The 15,441-nt window shown below is 46.1% G+C and overlaps 1 protein-coding gene across 1 annotated transcript in view; it reads left to right on the top strand.

Moving 5' to 3' along the window:
- The window catches only part of RIT2 (Ras like without CAAX 2), a 410,019-nt gene that overhangs the window by 309,076 nt on the left and 85,502 nt on the right, over positions 1-15,441 (top strand). The gene's annotated exons all lie outside the window — the stretch shown is intronic.

Genomic DNA, 15,441 nt, shown 5'->3' with positions numbered 1-15,441 from the left:
TATGAGTCACCTGAAATGGTGGTCCAAATGTTTACCAACCCTATAACCCACCAAAGGTGCCTGCACATAACCACCTATTTAAATGTGTCCAATCAGCCTAAGTGATTAAATAAAACTGAAGCAACCTAAACTAGGGATGTACGAAAGTCACTTACCTTTTCAACGGATGACATTCGTGGGGGGGGAGGCGCTCTGTCCCTCCCCCCCGAAATTCTGGCCGGCCGGCTCCACTCCACAGGGATTCTGTGGAGCCACCGGCTGGCACAGCCAGCGGCCGGACATCTGGCCGCTGGCTAGCAGGGACGCAAATGGCGGCGGCCATAGCCGCTGCTGTTTGCGTCCCTGCAGACAGCCATGATAGGCTACGTAAATGTTTACATAGCCTATCAAAGCTGATTTAAAAGAAGAAAAAAAATGCGTATGCAAATGGCGGTGCCCATGGGCGCCGCCATTTGCGTTCCTTTTTTTGGCACGTCTTTTTGGCGCGTCTACGCTATTTTTTTGGCACGTCTTTTGGCACGTTTTTTGGCGCATCTATGCTATTTGCATTCCCCTTATTTTCACCGTCTTAGTCTACGTAAATGTTTACATAGACTAAGACGTGCCAAAATAAGGAACGCAAATGGAGGTGCCCATAGGCACCATTTGCGTATGCGCGTTTTTCTTCTTCTTTTAAATCAACTGTGATAGGCAACGTAAACATTTACGTAGCCTATCACGGTCTTCTTTAAAAATCTAGCTGTGATAGGCTACATAAATCTTTACGTAGCCTATCACGTTTTTTTGTTTTTTTGGTTTTTTTACTGGAAATGGTGGCGGTGGCAGCCGGTCGGAAGACCGGCCGCCGCAGCCGCCGCCGCCGCCCCGCCACCACACCGCCGCTGCACTGCCGCCGCACTGCTGCCGAACCACCACCAGAGCCGCTGCCGCCAGGAAGTTCCGCCCAAGGTAAGTCCCATCCCGGGGGGGGTGGGGGGGCAGACCGTTCCGCCACCGATTTCGAATGCCTCCCCGAGATTCGTGGCAAAATTCTCTGACATCCCTAAAATAAACTCCCAAACCCCACTTACAGTGTGAAGTAGGCAAAAAGACGCATTGACAAAGCCAATCCTAGTATGATCCAAAAATTCCTACTCAGCCCCCAAAAGGATGACCAGTATAACCCACACTGCATACAGGGTGGGTGGGAGGGAGCAGTACATTGAAGAGGAAGAAGGGAGGGTCCCCTCAGCCGAAAATGACTGGTAAGCCCCTCCCCTCTCTGGTGGTGCCACCCAGAAATGCCAATGGCTTTACGCTCATCTCCCCCCACCACCACCTGCAAAATCCTTCCTGTTTGTGTGCTTTTTATATACGTATTTTATATGTGCCACTTAGGGACAATTCTAGGGATGTATGAAAGTCACTTTTTCAATGGGGTGATTCGCAGTAGGGGGGAGGGGCTCTGCCCCTCCCCCCAAAATCCTAATCCAGCCGGCTCCACCCCATGGAGATTCCACAGAGCCGCTGGCCGGGTCTGCTCACAGCCAGACATCCGGCTGCTGGGCAGCCTTCCGGGAAAAAAAACAACAGTGTACGCAAATGGCGGCGGCTATGGTGGCCGCCATTTGCGTTCCCTTTTTTTAGCTGTTTTAGCCTATGTAAATATTTACATAAGCTATTACGGTGAAAAAAAGGGGAACGCAAATAGCGTAGTGGGCACTATTTGTGTTCCTTTTTTTCCCGCCGTTTTAGCCTACGTAAATATTTACGTAAGCTATTACGGCGAAAAAAAAGGACCGCAAATGGCGGCCACCGTAGCCGCTGCCATTTGCATACGCTGTTGTTGTTTTTTAGCTTGATGTGATAGGCTACTAAGTATTTTTGTAGCCTATTACGGCAAAGGCAGCTATGCAAATGGCATGGTGGCCGCCATTTGTGTGGCTGCCTTTGCAGTGATAGGCTATGTAAATACTTACATAGCCTATCATGGCAGCCTGGCCAGATGCAAATGGTGGCCGCTATGGCAGCTGCCATTTGAGTCCACAGCAGCTGGCCGAGAGACCAGCCGCCGCCGCACCACCGCTGCAGGAGCTGCTGCCACCGGAACATCTGCCCCAGGTAAGCTTCGTCCCGGGGGGGATTCCTTGGGGGGGTGGGGGTGGGAGGCCGTTCCACCACGGGTTTCAGGGGGCTGAATGCCAGTGCATTCGGCCTCACTAAAATCCATGGCAGAATTCTCCGCCATCCCTAGACAATTCTCATAATGTTTGGCAAGTTGGGGTGTGACTTCCTATGACAATCATTTCAGCCAGGGGTGTTGAAGCTCTTTCAGCTTGATGGCCAAATCCCATTTCAGAGAGGTTCTTATTTTTATTTATTTATTTACAATAGTTCTTCAGCTATTGGGTGGTATAAAAAGGTGTCCCCAACCAATCGTGTCCGACTCTAGGGTGCGGTGCTCATCCTCGTTTCTAAGCCGAAGAGCCAGCACTGTCCGAAGATGCTTCCGTGGTCATGTGGCCGGCATGACTGAACACCGAGGTGCACGGAACGCTGTTACCTTTCCCGCCAAGGCGGTACCTATTTATCTACTTGCAATTTCTTGCTTTCGAACTGCTAGGTTGGCAGAAGCTGGGACCGAAGATGGGAGCCCACTCCGTCACGCGGCACTCGGGTCTTGAACTGCTGACCTGCTGACCTTCCAGTCTGCAGTTCAGCATCTTAACCACTAAGCCACCACGGTCCCATTGGGCAGTATAGAAACAAACAAACAGCAGTACCAGCAACAATAGCAATCATATCACAAGAAGGCCAAGGTAAAATACTATGTTTTCAAGGCATTCCTAAAAGTCTGCAATGACAGAGCATGGCGGACCTCTGATGGGAGCTTCTTCCAAAGGTGTGGGGCCACTGCAGAGAAGGCCCTCTCACATGTGATCACCCACCTGACTGCTCTCACAGATGGGCAAATGAGAAGGGCCTTAAAGAATTGCAGCTAAGCTTAGAGGGAACCAAGAAGTCTAAGGGGAGGTGGCTGGCAGATGATGTCAATACCCTGCTAATAAAAGAGTGCTGGTGGTGTCTCCCTGTGAACCCTGGTTCCACTACAACAATGGCCATATCTTGTTGGATAAGCTAGATTTTTGGCATCTTGCACACCACAATGGTAACTGTGGACTTGGTACAGTTGCTGGTACTCTTCAAATAGATACTTGATTTTTTCTTGGTAACTGTAAAACCCAACACTTATTGGTGACACTGTGTGATTCTATCCCCCATGAGTAGGGAGCAGCTGATAATGTATCTTAGGAGCAGAGGTGCACTGAGATTCCTGAAGAATTTCACTCAACATAATGAAATGACTCTGGTTGGCTTGATTTTTTTCCCCAGATGTTTGCCCCAAGCAGAAACCACAAAGAAGGGGGAGGCAGGCTCCGGTGTTCACAAAAGCATTTTTTTTTTTTTTAACTCTACACGTTTCGGAATGTCTTCTTCTTCAGGATCTGTTTAAAGCCGTTCAGTCTCTTACTTTAAAATGAACAGGTGTTCTTTCCTCTGGATGCTTGCACACACTGCTTCTAAATCCTATTACTTTAGGAGTAGCATGTGCAAGCATCCAAAGAAAAGAATTACTGTTCATTTTAGAACAAGAGACTGAATGGTTTTAACAGCTCCTGAAGGAGGAGGCATTCCGAAATGTGTAGAACACAGTAAGTTTTGCTTTTTTAAGCTCTGGAGCTTGCCTCCCCCTTCTTTGTTGTTAGTCCATGGTGCTTCTTCCCACATCACTTCTTCTGCAGCCCAAGCAGAAACCTCCAAATGTGCTTTAGAATCTTACGTTAGCCAAAATTTGCTGTGAACGTTACTTATGGAGTTGAGAAGCTTAGAGCACATCATTTGTGCTCTAAGGCTGCAGTCCAATGGACACTCATCAGGGAGTAAGTGCCATTGAACTCAGTGGGACTTAATTCTGAGTAAACATGTACAGGATTGTACTTTATGCCACAGAGGCAGCTTTTGACTCAACTGTGATCTGCATCTCCCGTTCTCTAACTCCGATTTTATTTGCTCAAATAAAGTTGGCTCTCCCAGAAATTCTGTTGAATGATTTCTGATTTTGAAGCTATTTTGTGGCAACAGAGCCAGCAAACTGCTCTGCTGTCCAAGGGATAAAGACTTCAGGGCAACCAACCTCTCACAGCAACTACATTCAAAATGGAATGAAGTAAATGGCTCTTCTTTTTTATGGCAAAAGCAAGTGGCTGAAAGTGCCTGAAGTATTTTGATGATGGAATTTCAGCCACATTTATTTGTTCAGCTCCGAGGCAGTGAGAACTTGGATGAATACGTTTTATGAGTTACATTTCCCCTTCAGCCATAATATTAATTAGAATCCATGTGGGGGACATTGATTGTCTAATACCACACACAATCTCTATCTGCATCTTAATGTAGAGCTTAACCTGGGTCTTATCATTAAGTAACACTCATTCTCTTATAGACAACATTAGTGCAACCTACATATTTCAAAGACTGCATCATACAGGAAATAAATGGCAAAAGAGAGTTCATGTGCACAATCAACCAAAGTTAGTTACGATGACTTAAGATTCAATCCTATGCATGTTTAGACAGAAAAAGTCTTATAACTCCCAGCATTCCACAGCTAACCATGCTGGATGGGGAATGCTGGGAGATGTAGGACATTTTTCTGTCTAAACATGCATAGGATTGCACCATAAGCCCTTTTGAAAGCAAGAGAATATGACTTACTCATGACAAATGCAAATCCCATTGATTTTAAAGGGTCTTAATTGCCACTAATTTTTCTTGGACCTCATCCCATGTGTTGGCTGGTATTCATTCCATCACTCATTCATTCACTCATTTATCTATATATATATCCCCAGATTTAAAGGCAGTATTCCTCTGACTATCACTTCCCAGGGAGCAAGAATGGGAGATGCTATTGTCTTCATGCCCAGCCTTTATAAACATATAAAACTCTATGAGACTGAGTTGGTTCATCAATAGAGTTAGCAGAAGTGGATGAATAAAGCCGATCAAATCTAGCAAGCACAGGGCTTAGCAAATGTTGTTGTTGTTCAGTCGTTAAGTTGTGTCCGACTCTTCGTGACCCCATGGACCATAGCACGCCAAGCCTTCCTGTCCTCCGCTCTCTCCCGGAGTGTGCTCAAGTTCATATTCATTGCATCCATTATGCTATCTAGCCATCTCATCCTCTGCTGTCCCCTTCTCCTTTTGCCTTCAGTCTTTCCCAGCATCAGGGTCTTTTCCAGTGACTTTTCTCTTCGCATTAGGTGGCCAAAATATTTGAGCTTCAGCTTCAGTATCTGTCCTTCCAATGAGCACTCAGGGTTGATTTCCTTTAGGATGGACTGATTTGAACTCCTTGCAGTCCAGGGGACTCGTAAGAGTCTTCTCCAGCACCACAGTTCGAAGGCATCAGTTCTTCAGCACTCAGCCTTCCTTATAGTCCAGCTCTCACAGCCATACGTTGCTACTGGGAAAACCATAGCTTTGATTAGACGGACTTTGTCAGCAAGGTGATGTCTCTGCTTCTTACTATGCTGTCTAGGTTTGCCATAGCTTTCCTCCCAAGGAGCAAGTGTCTTTTAATTTCATGGCTACAGTCACCGTCTGCGGTGATCTTGGAGCCCAAGAAAATAAAATCTGTCACTGCTTCCATTTCTTCCCCTTCCATATGCCAGGAAGTGATGGGGCCAGATGCCATGATCTTCATTTTTTTAATGTTGAGTTTCAAACCAGCTTTTGCACTCTCCTCTTTCACCCTCAACAAGAGGCTCGTTACATCATCTTTGCTTTCTGCCATTAGGGTGGTATCGTCTGCGTATCTGAGGTTGTTGATAATTCTCCCGGCAATCTTAATTCCGAACTGTGATTCATCCAACCTGGCATTTCTCATGATGTACTATGCATATAAATTAAATAAGCAGGGTGACAATATGCAGTCTTGTCATACTCCTTTTCCAATTTTGAACCAATCGGTTGTTCCATGTCCGGTTCTTACTGTTGCTTCTTGTCCGTTGTAGAGGGTTCTCAGGAGACAGGTAAGGTGGTCTGCTACCCCCATCTCTTGAAGAATTTGCCACAGTTTGTTGTGATCCACACAATCAAAGGATTTAGCGTAGTCAATGAAGCAGAAATAGACGTTTTTCTGGAATTCTCTTGCTTTCTCCATGATCCAGCGAACATTGGCGATTTGATCTCTAGTTCCTCTGCCTCTTCGAAACCCAGCTTGTACTTCCAGTAGTTCTCGGTTCACATACTGCTGAAGCCTAGCTTGTAGGATTTTGAGCATAACCTTGCTGGCATGTGAAATGAGCGCAATTGTACGGTAGTTTGAACACTCTTTGGCATTGCCCTTCTTTGGAATTGGTAAACTGAACTTTTCTAGTCTTGTGGCCACTGCTGAGTGTTCCAAATGTGTTGGCATATTGAGTGCAGCACTTTAACAGCATCATCTTTTAGGATTTTAAATAGCTCAGCTGGAATACTGTCATCTCCACTGGCTTTGTTGTTACTAATGCTTCCTAAGGCCCACTTGACTTCACTCTCGAGGATGTCCGGCTCAAGTTCAGTGACCACATTATCATGGCTATCAGGGACATTACGATCTTTCCTGTATAGCTCTTCTGTGTATTCTTGCCACCTCTTCTTAATCTCATCTGCTTCCGTTAGGTCCCTGCCTTCTTTGTCCTTTATCATGCCCGTCTTTGCACAAAACGTTCCCTTGAGATCTCCGATTTTCTTGAAGAGATCTCTAGTCTTTCCCATTCTATTGTTTTCCTCGATTTCTTTGCCTTGTTCATTTAAGAAGGCCTTCTTGTCTCTCCTTGCTATTCTCTGGAACTCTGCATTCAGTTGGATATATCTTCCCCTTTCTCCCTTGCTTTTCGCTTCCCTTCTTTCCTCAGCTACTTGTAAAGCCTCATCAGACAGCCACTTCGCTTTCTTGCATTTCTTTGGGATGGATTTCGTTGCTGCCTCCTGAACAATGTTACGGACCTCCGTCCATAGTTCCTCAGGCACTCTGCCTATCAGCTCTAATCCCTTAAATCTATTCATCACCTCCACTGTATATTCATATGGGATATGATTTAGGTCATACCTGAATGGTTTAGTGGTTTTCCATACATTCTTCAATTTAAGCCAAAATTTTGCAAGAAGCAGCTCATGATCTGAGCCACAGTCAGCTCCAGGTCTTGTTTTTACTGACTGTATGGAGCTTCTCCATCTTTGGCTGCAAAGGACATAATCAATCTGATTTCTATATTGACCATCTGGTGATGTCCATGTGTAGAGTCACCTCTTGTGCTGTTGGAAAAGCATGTTTGCTATGATCAGCGTGTTCTCTTGGCAAAACTTTATTAGCTTTTGTCCTGCTTCATTTTGCACACCAAGGCCATGCTTGCCTGTTATCCTGGTGATTTCTTGACTTCCTACTTTAGCATTCCAATCCCCTATGATGAAGAGGACATCTTTTTTGGGTGTTAGTTCTAGAAGATGTTGTAGGTCTTCATTAAACCGATCAACCTCAGCTCCTTTGGCCTCAGTGGTTGGAGCATAGACTTGAATTACTGTGATGTTGAATGGTTTGCCTTTGTACTGCTTTTCCCACCCTTTTGTTGATTATGATTCCTGCTCCATTTCTTCGAAGGGATTCTTGCCCACAGTAGTAGATATAATGGTCACCTGAATTAAATTCGCCCATGCTTGTCCATTTGAGTTCGCTGATTCCCAAAATGTCGATGTTCAATCTTGCCATCTCATGTTTGACCCCCTCCAGCTTACCTTGATTCATTGATCTTACAATCCAGGTTCCTAAACAATATTGTTCTTTACAGCATCAGACTTTCTTTTCACCACCAGACAAATCCACAGCTGAGTGTCCTTTGGGCTAGGGATGTCTGAGAATTCCGCCACGGATCTTGGTGAGGCCGAATGCACTGGCATTCGGCCTCACCAAGATTTGCGTTGCCCTTATTTTCGCCGTAGTCTACGTAAATCTTTACGTAGACTACAGGGACCAAATAAGGAACGCGAATGGCAGCTCCCTATGGGGGCCGCCATTTGCGTTCGCGCTTTTTTTTTTTTAAGTCACCCGTTATAGGCTACGTGACGATTAACATAGCCTATCACGGGTGACTTTGCAGATCTAGCCATGATAGGCTACGTAAATCATTACGTAGCCTATCACGGGGCTTTTTTTTTTTTACTTTTCTTTTGAAGTTCGCGGCCGGGGAGACGGAGCGCTTCTCCCCGGCCTGAATTTCGGCCAGGCGAGGCAGGAATCCTCCCCCCCGGCCTGAATTTCGGCTGGGTGAGGCAGAAAGCCTCCCCCCCCGGCCTGAACTTCAGGGGGAGAAGCGAAGTGCCTCCCCCCCACCGCAAAGCAAGCTGTGAGACCAGGTAAGTGACTTTTGTACATCCCTAATTGAACTAGAGATGGCGGAGAATTCCGCCACGGATTTCAGTGAGGCCAAATGCACTGGCATTCAGCCCCCCGAAACCCATGGCTGAACAGCCTCCTACCCCCCACTCCCCCTCAGAATCCCCCCCGGGACGAAGCTTACCTGGGGCGGATGTTCCGGTGGTGGCGGCTTCAGCGGCGGCAGCAGCAGCAGCAGCTGGTCTCTTGGCTGGCTGCTGCGGACTCAAATGGCAGCCACCATGCCATTTGCATAGCTGCCTTTGCCTTGATAGGCTACGTAAATACTTACGTAGCCTATCACAGCAAGCAAAAACAAAACAAAACAACGTATGCAAATGGCGGCGGCTACAGTGGCCGCCATTTGCATTCCCTTTTTTTTGCCATTTTAGCCTACATAAATATTTACATAAGCTATTACGGTGAAAAAAAGGGGAACACAAATAGCCTAGTGGGCACAATTTGCATTCCTTTTTTCCCCCGCCATAATAGCTTATGTAAATATTTACGTAGGCTAAAACGGCGGGAAAAAAAGGAACGCAAATGGCGCCCACTACCGTATTTGCGTTCCCCTTTTTTTCACTGTAATAGCTTATGTAAATATTTACATAGGCTAAAACAGCTATAAAAAGGGAACGCAAATGGCGGTCGCCGTAGCCGCCGCCATTTGCATACACAGTTTTTATTTTTTCCCAGAAGGCTTCCCAGCGGCCGGATGTCCAGCTGCGGGCGGCCCTGGCCAGCGGCTCTGCGGAATCTCCGCGGAGCAGAGCCAGCCGGATTAGGATTTTGGGGAGAGGTGCGGAGCGCCTCCCCCCCATCGCGAATCACCCCGTCAAAAAGGTAATTGACTTTCATACATCCCTATATTGAACACATTAATCTTTATATTCGAGAAAGCCATGCTTCCCCTTCCTTCCTTCCTTCCTTCCTTCCTTCCCTCCCTTCCCCTTCCCCTTCCCCTTCCCCTTCCCCTTCCCCTTCCCCTTCCCCTTCCCCTTCTCCTTCTCCTTCTCCATCTCCATCTCCATCTCCATCTCCATCTCCTTCTTCACTACTCCAGGAAGTAGTCCAATGTAACTCTATCTTCTAGTGGCATTTCCCAGTTCCCAGACGAAGGGAGAGGTATTTCACAGCTAGGTTCTCTGAAATCCTTTTAATTGGAGGTGCCAGGTAGTAACTCTGGACTTTTAGCATGCAAAGCTGAAAGTATGTGCTCTAACAGTGAGGTATGGCCTTTCTCTATAGTGAGCTATCTGTAAGACAATAGGGAAGCAGTTAAGACAAAGTAGTAATCTGTTCTTTTTTTTATTAGCGATATGTACTCCTTCCCAGTCTTATTTGTAATTATTATGGGGGGGAGATGATTAATTAACCAAATGTACATTGAATATCTGAAAATCAGTGCAGTTTTTCTGGGTTACATATGATTACTTACTAAGCCTCTTTACATGTCCAATGATGTCATCAGTGTGTGAGGAAGAATTTCCGTACCCTAAATCTTCCCGGTATGGATTGGAACCTTCCTGTCATCCAATTTCCACTTTATGATACTTATGAATGATGGAGAAGAGCAGAAAGAGGTTATGGTGCATAACAGGACAAGCACTGAGTTCAGTGATGCTTTGGATGTTCCTGGGACATGATCAGTGTTTATGGTGTGGCAGGCCTGCATGGAGTGACTATGAGGTCACTTGCCTAAACCTCCAGGATGATGGGAACTATTTTGGCCCCTTGAAGGCCTATGTAAGATGTCCCAGCATTTCACCTTGACTCTGAAAGGGTTAAAAAATATTAACACCCTCTGTACTTGTTCCCAGGCACATACTGTACATGTACCTGCATGCACAAATGTATTCTGAAGGCAACTTTATCTGCTCGACTCCCATCAGCAGTTACATAGAAGATTGCATATTCAAATGCTACCCCAGGTCAAAAACTCAGTGCCAATAGCAAACTATCATAGAATCATAGAATAGTAGGGTTGGAAGGGGCCTACAAGGCCTTCGAGTCCAACCCCCTGCTCAATGCAGGAATCCAGGTCAGAGCATCCCTGACAGATGGCTGTCCAGCCTCGTCTTGAATGCCTCCAGTGTGGGAGAGCCCACCACCTCCCTAGCTCATTGGTTCTATTGTCATATTGCTCTAACAGTCAGGATGTTTTTCCTGACGTTCCGCCAGAATATGGCTTCCTGTAACTTGAGCCCATTATTCCGTGTCCTGCACTCTGGGATGATCAAGAAGAGATCCTGGCCTTCCTCTCTGTGACAGCCTTTCAAGTACTTGAAGAGTGCTATCCTATCTTCACTCAGTCTTCTCCTCTCAAGGCTAAACACGCCCAGTTCTTTCCATCTCTCCTCACAGGGCTTTGTTTCCAGTCACCTGATCATCTTTGTTGCCCTCCTCTGAACCCTCTCCAGCTTGTCTGCAACGTTCTTAAAGTGTGGTGCCCAGAATTGGACACAGTACTCCAGATGAGGCCTAATCAGTGCTGAGTAGAGGGGAACTAGTACTTCCCAGGATTTGGAAGCTATGCTTCTATTATTGCAGCCCAAAATAGCATTTGCCTTTTTTGCAGTCACATCACATTGCTGGCTCCTATTCAGCTTGTGATCAACAAGAATTCCAAGATCCTTCTCGCTTGTAGTGTTGTTGAGCCACGTATCCCCCATCTTGTAACTGTGCATTTGGTTTCTTTTTCCTAGGTGCAGAACTTGGCATTTTTCCCTATTAAATGTCATTCTGTTGTTTTCTGCCCAGCGCTCCGGTCTATCACAATCACTTTGAATTTTGTTTCTGTCTTCCAAGGTATTACCTATCCTGCCCAATTTTGTGTCATCTGCAAATTTGATCAGCATTCCCTGCACCTCCTCCTCCAAGTTCTTAATAAAAATGTTGAAGAGCACTGGGCCCAGGACTGAGCCCTGTGGTACCCCACTCATTATCTCTCCCCAGTTTGAGAAGATCCCACTGATAAGCACTCTTTGAGTCCGATTCTGCAGCCAACTGTGGATCCACATGATCGTTGTGTCATCTAGCCCACTTTGAGCTAGTTTGCTCATCAGGAGATCATGGGGCACTTTGTCGAAAGCTTTGCTGAAGTCGAGGTATATGATGTCGACAGCATTCCCACAGTCCACAAGGGAAGTTACTTGATCAAAAAATGAGATCAGATTTGTCTGGCAGGATTTGTTCTTGACAAATCCATGTTGGCTTCGAGTAATTACTGCATTGTTTTCAAGGTGCTTACAGACTGATTGCTTTATCATCTGCTCCAGAATTTTCCCAGGGATTGATGTCAGACTGACTGGTCTGTAGTTCCCAGGTTCTAGGGGTAGACGAAAGTCACTTACCTGTCGTCGAAGCTTGTTCACGGTGGGGGGAGGCGCTTCGCTGCTCCCCCCGTGAAGTTCAGACCGGGGGGGGGAGGCTTCCCGCCTTGCCCCGGCCGAAATTCAGGCCAGGGAGGAGGCTTCCCACCTCGCCCGGCCGCGAACTCCAAAGTCTTAAAAAAAAAAAAAAACGCCCCCGTGATAGGCTACGTGACGATTAACATAGCCTATCACGGCTAGATCTGCAATTCAGCCATGATAGGCTACGTTAATCGTCACGTAGCCTATCACGGGTGACTTAAAAAAAAAAAAAAAGCGCGTCCGCTAATAGCGGCCCCCATAGGGAGCCGCCATTCGCGTTCCTTATTTGGTCGCTGTAGTCTACATAAAGATTTACATAGACTACGGCAAAAATAAGGGCAACGCAAATAGCATTGCCCTTATTTTCGCCGTAGTCTACGTAAATATTTACGTAGACTACAGCGACCAAATAAGGAATGGGAATGGCGGCTCCCTATGGGGGCCGCCATTATCCGTACGCGCTTTTTTAAAAAAAAAATTAAAGTCACCCGTGATAGGCTACGTAAATAGTCACGTAGCCTATCACGGATGACTTTGCAAATCTAGCCATGATAGGCTACGTTAATCGTCACGTAGCCTATCAGGGGGCGTTTTTTTTTTCTTTTATTGCAATGGCGGCAGCGGCAGCCGGTCGAAAGACCGGCTGCCGCTCCCGCCCTGCACGAACACCCGCCGAACCGCCGGCCGGACCCGCTGCCGGGAGGGACATTCGGCAAAGGTAAGTCCCGTCCCGGGGGGGTGTGGGGGCGGGGGGTGCGGAGAATTTCTCCCCGAAACTTGTTCGGGGGGCCAAACACGTTGGCGCTCGGCCCCCCAAAGTTTCGGGGAGAAATTCTCCGCCATCCCTACCAGGTTCCTCCTTTTACCCTTTTTGAAGATAGGGACAACATTAGCCCTCCTCCAGTCATCTGGCACTTCACCTGTCCTTCATGATTTCTCAAAGATAATAGACAGTGGTTCTGAGAGTTCTTCTGCCACTTCCTTTATTACTCTATATGGTTCTTGTGGCAAGAACTGGACTCACCCATTGTACCTTGAGGGCCCCCATATGGTGCTCTGTCCTAAGGTTCTTCCCCTACATGCTTAATCTCTCTGCAATGAAGCAACGGGCCCTGGAGTTGGCTCTTGCTTTTCTAGCAGCTGCCTGTTGACAATTTATATTGTAATCACACAAACTGGGGCCAAACAGCCAACCACATCTGGGCCCTGCTCCAGCTTTGCACCAGTAGTGTATTAATTATGCTTTGCGCTGCCAAGATTCTCCAGGGGACACTTCTAACCAATGAAGTGGCTTCTTGCAGCAGTTCCAGCCCAATCACATTTCTGTGTGGTGCTGCCAGCCAGCCACTCAAAGCTTTACTTTTGCTGTCAATGGCTGTGAAGCACATGCCATAGGGACTAGCCACTCTAGTGGGTTAAATTTGAGGTGGGGAGTGAGCAAGGCTCCTGGATTTTGACATTCCTGGCAGCATCCCAAACCAGGCAATTCTACATGGAAGTCTTGTCTTAACATGGAGTCATCCAAGACAATGTGCAATGATGGGGTTATAGAAGTAGTCCAAGGAGACACAACTGGGATATCAGAGAAGGCTAAAGTGAGAGCTGGTTCTTCCAAGATACAAGTGGAGGACACCCATCCTCCATGATTTCTCAAAGAAATCATGTCAGAGAGAATAATCCACCCTTAGTTTTTCCCTGATGTGCTGATTTTCTATATTCAGGGAACTTTGGCAAGTGGGAACATTCAACGTGCCTCCAACTCCTCCCACAACCAGCAACCTGAAGTGATACTTTTCACATCCTTTTTTTTTTTAATGGATAGTTTGCCTCTCAGTAGAGCATTCTCTGAAAATTCCTCTTGCATTTTATGTGTTGAATTTCAGCATGAAATATGACCGATGTGAAATTTCCATATAGACCTAATCCCGTGCTAAAGCAGATGTGAATCAAGCTGTTTGCATTAATGTGCATCTGGTGAGATCTTAACAGTGGTGGGAAATGCTGCGGATAAAATCAAATAAAAATTGCAATCCAGGAAGTATCCTTGAAAGTGAATAGAATATCTGCCTTATTACCCTGGGGGACACCTTTCACCCAGCATCTGTATTCACCCACTCCCTAAGAGTCCTTCTCTGGAGCCTAATTCCCCCAAAAAGATAGAAGTGTTATCAGTTCTTCAAGCTATTGATGCTTTAATGTAATGCATGTCAGGAAAGGTTATATTTTCTCTCCATATTTTCCTCCAAATTATGTCAAATCTCATCACGTAATGTACTGTCAGTGCATGGCACAGCAATAGCCAATTTGATGCAATGTGACATGTGGTGGCAGAGGTCATTCCATGGCTTCTTGGTGCCTTCCACCCCCTCACTGGAGTTTTTCTACCTGTGATTACAAAGCAGCTATAACCGACAAATCTATCTAGTAGAAGGACCCTCATTTGGGCCAACAATAAAAAGAGTTAGGAACATATTTATATTTTGTGGTAGGTTTCTCATGTATATAAACTATGCTGAGGTTGGGAAGAATTGGGGATTATTATCCATGTATTATAATATTGCTATAGATCTGAGTCAGAGCTTCTCGCAACCACTTTTGTGGGGGAAAGCAAGGGGTGAAAGGGAGAGATCGCTTATGACATTAGACCAGGGGTGTTCAAACAATGGTCCACAGGCCTCATCTACTCATTGTGGTTCCCAACTGAACCCCCCGCCCAATCTTTCCAGGGTGGGGATGCCCCCTTCCCATCATTACACCCCCTCCCCTTACTTTTCTGCTTTGATGTGCACAGTGCCATTTGGACCAGGGCTTCATTTTCCCCTTTGTTTTCTTCTTTGTTCCTTTCTTTGCCCATTGATGTATACTGACTAGAATGCGTCCTGATCTTTCCCACATGTTCTGGCTTGTTTTGTCTTGCTAACTTCATGTCCCTCTAAAAAACTTTGGAAGAAGCCAGAGCATGTGGGGCTAAACGTGACTATGTTCCTGCAACCCGCTGACTTCAGGCAACCTCGGGCCTTTCCGGAGCAACCCAGTGATACCATCAATATTCAAGTTCATCAAGGCCTCCTGTGTCCATTCACTTGTTAAGAAGTGCTTGTTTTTGTTTTTGTGTTTTTTTTCCTGGGGACATTTTGAAATACTTCAAATAATTCATAGCAAGTAAAACCTTGTGCCATCATAGGTACAATTTCTAAAGCTGTGAAGAATGCTTTTTAAAAAACACATGTACGAACTCTACAGCTATGCTTCTGCACATGATTATGAGCAAGCTTGTAGTGGGGAGAACTTTGCTGCCTAGAATTTAAAGTACTCCACTTTGCTTTCTGTGCGCTTACCTTTCTGTGCTCATTCTTTTAATTGTGGCTTACTTCTGCAGAGCAAATGCATTACTCTATGGCTGCTGTTGCTTACTTCCAAGTAGACATGTATACCATCTCTTTGTGCCTCTGATTGTTGCTTGATGTACCTTTCGTCTGAGTAGAGATGTGTGTGTGTGCGCGCACGTGCACATAGAGTTATGACTCTTAATGCACCATAACTTCTGAGTAAGCATGAATGGTGTGTGTACAT

This window comes from Heloderma suspectum, chromosome 2, assembly GCF_057233095.1.
Source record: "Heloderma suspectum isolate Gila_16-S chromosome 2, 16-S_ref, whole genome shotgun sequence".
Classification (NCBI taxonomy): domain Eukaryota; kingdom Metazoa; phylum Chordata; class Lepidosauria; order Squamata; family Helodermatidae; genus Heloderma; species Heloderma suspectum.
This window is presented reverse-complemented; position numbering and strand designations above follow the sequence as displayed.